This window comes from Sorex fumeus, unplaced genomic scaffold (genome assembly GCF_029834395.1).
Source record: "Sorex fumeus unplaced genomic scaffold, SorFum_2.1 ptg000008l, whole genome shotgun sequence".
Classification (NCBI taxonomy): Eukaryota; Metazoa; Chordata; class Mammalia; order Eulipotyphla; family Soricidae; genus Sorex; species Sorex fumeus.
In genome coordinates this window covers 54,820,653-54,823,596 of record NW_026606065.1, presented here as the reverse complement: position 1 = coordinate 54,823,596, position 2,944 = coordinate 54,820,653, and the positions used below count along the sequence as shown (strand labels likewise).

The following is a 2,944-nucleotide window of genomic DNA, read 5'->3' as shown; positions in this document are numbered from 1 at the left end:
GGTATCACCCTACCGCACCCCTCTCTTGACATCAACGATCACTTCTTTGTAGAATGGTGAGATCCTGGTAGTGAATCCGCAATACAGCTCACGGAGGATCCTGATGTATTGGGCTTGAATGCCCTGATTGGCTAGGGCTTCAATGACCGCTTCCGTCTCAACAGAATCAAAGGCCTTCTTTAAATCAATGAACGTTAAGCAGAGCGGCATCTTGAACTCCCGAGAAACCTCAATGAGCTTGGTTACCGTGTGGATATGGTCGATGGTGCTGAATCCTTTGCGGAACCCTGCTTGCTCGCATGGTTGTCCTTCATCTAGTGTTCTGCCAATCCTATTCAGGATGACTCGAGTGAACAGCTTGTAGATGACAGACAATAGGCAGATTGGGCGATAGTTGCCAATGTCATGGATGTCTCCCTTCTTGAACAGTAGTACGGTCCTGCTGGTTTTCCATTGGGATGGAACCTTGCATTCAGACAGGTAGCGAGTGAAGAGCCGAGCCAGTGTATTGATGAGTACTGACGGCAGGTTCTTCAGGTGTTCAGGTCTGACCTTGTCTGGGCCGGGTGCTGTTTGCTTCTTTACCAACGAAATGGCGTGTCGGATTTCGGAAGGGAGAACGTTAGGAACGACATACCCATCCTGTGGAACCAAAGTTTCTTTAACCAGTCATCTGTTCTCGGGCACTCAGGTTTTTTCCAGATTCTGGCTATTGTAAAGAGTGCTGCAATGAACAAACAATTGCAGATGTCACTTCGACTATATCTTTTTGCCTCTCTGGGATATATTCCCAGGAGTGCTATAGCTGGGTCAAATGGGAGATCAAATTCTAATTTTTTGAGAATCGTCCATACTGTTTTCCAAAAGGGTTGGACCAGCTGGCATTCCCACCAGCAGTGAAGGAGGGTCCCTTTCTCGCCACATCCGCGCCAGCATTGGTTGCTTTTGTTCTTGTGGATGTTGGCCAGTTTCTGTGGTGTGAAATGATATCTCATTATTGTTTTGATCTGCATCTCTCTGATGATTAGTGATGTAGAGCATTTTCTCATGTGCCTTTTTGCCATTCGGATTTCTTCTTTGAGAAAGTTTCTGACAGTTTTTACCCAGTAATTTTTTTTGTTTTGCTTTGGGGCCATGCCTGGTGGTTTTCAGGCCTATTCCTAGATCTGTGCTCAGGGGTCACTCCTGGTGGTGTCTGGGGAAATCACACAATGCCAGGGATTAAATACAGGCCTCCTGTATGAAAAGGATGTGTTTAGAGCCCCCTCATTTTTTGGTGTCTACGGCCATACCACCCTGAACGTGCCTGATCTCGTCTGATCTCGGAAGCTAAGCAGGGTCGGGCCTGGTTAGTACTTGGATGGGAGACCGCCTGGGAATACCGGGTGCTGTAGGTTAGGGCTGGAGTGATAGCACAGCGGGTATGGCGTTTGCCTTGCACGCAGCCAACATGGCTGACCCAAGTTCGATTCCTCCGCCCCTCTCTGAGAGCCCGGCAAGCTACCGAGAGTAACTCGCCCACACGGCAGAGCCTGGCAAGCTCCCCGTGACGTATTCGGTATGCCAGACACAGTAACAACAAAGTCTCCAATGGAGACATTACTGGGCCCGCTCGAGCAAATCGATGATCAACGGGAGGGCCTTTACTTTACTTTACATTTTTTTTGTGATGCTAGAGATTGAACACAGGGCCCCACTCATGTATACAGTTTGAGTGCTCTATACTGAGTTACATTCCCAACCCTTCACTACTCATCTTCTTTAGGAAGTAGCTGTAGTTCCTAGTCTACAGACTCTTGACCAGCTATATTACAAATGCCAGGACTATATCCTCTGTGAAGAATATAGATTGCTGAGGAAAGTTAGGGAGATACTGTAAAAAAGGGTCAATTATGGGGCCAGATCAATAGTATAGTTCCTTGCACACAGCTGACCCAGATACAATCCTTAGTATTGCATATGTACCTCTAAGCCTGCCATGAATGACTTTTAAGTGCAGGGCCATAAGTTAACCCTGAGTATTGCCAGTGTGCCTCCCACCAAAAATGGGTCATTTATGTGGGATGAATAAGTTCTGGATATCTAATGTATAGCATAACTTTACTTACAATACTGCATTGTATACTCAAGATTTGCAAGAGTGTTGATTTAAGTATTCTCACTGTGCATATTAAAATAATGTAGCTATGTGAAGTTACATATGTTAATTGGCTTGATTGTGGGGATCATTTCATAATTCTTCACATACCAAAACATATTACAAATGCAATTTAAACAATGCACTTTAAACTATACAATATTTGTCAAATATATCTAATAAAACTGAAAAATTAAAATAAGGTGGAGAAACTGGGAACATTGACGATGGGAAGTGTAAGCTTGTGAAGAGACGGGTGTTGGAACATTGTACGACTGAAACCCAATCATGAGCAACTTTGTAACTGTATCTCATGGTGATTCAAAAAAAAATTTAAAAATAAGTAAACAAAAACATCAACCAATTGTTAGTAATTCTGTTGAGATGCAGGACAATATACCTAAATAAACAATAAAAATAACAATAATCAAAAATTAAAAAAACATACTATTACACATACAGGTTAATAATAAAATCATATCATCTCCCATATAACAAACAAATTGATGAGTGCTATGAATAAATGACTCAGTTTATTTTACACACTGAATGGTGGATCTTATAGCATATGTAAAAAGTATTTTTTAATTTATAATTTAGTTGAGATGATATATATATCAGTATGCCAAATACACAGTTGCCTTAGATTGTTATCTAAAAGTAAAGACAACTTTCCTCCCCACCCCAACGAGACCCGGAGTCATCGCCCGCGAACGGCCTCTCTGGCTCCTGATCAAGCTGCTTGATGGTTATGATCCCAGAGACTCAGAAAAAAATCTCGGGACCCAGTGGCTTTTGGCAGAAATG

At 42.8% G+C, this 2,944-nt stretch overlaps 1 non-coding gene across 1 annotated transcript; it reads left to right on the top strand.

Moving 5' to 3' along the window:
- The first annotated feature begins 1,278 nt into the window (after nucleotides 1–1,278).
- LOC130019424 (5S ribosomal RNA) lies at nucleotides 1,279–1,397 on the top strand. The gene has a single exon (XR_008791754.1). It is a non-coding gene; the product is annotated as a 5S ribosomal RNA (ribosomal RNA).
- Nucleotides 1,398–2,944: the final 1,547 nt, after the last annotated feature.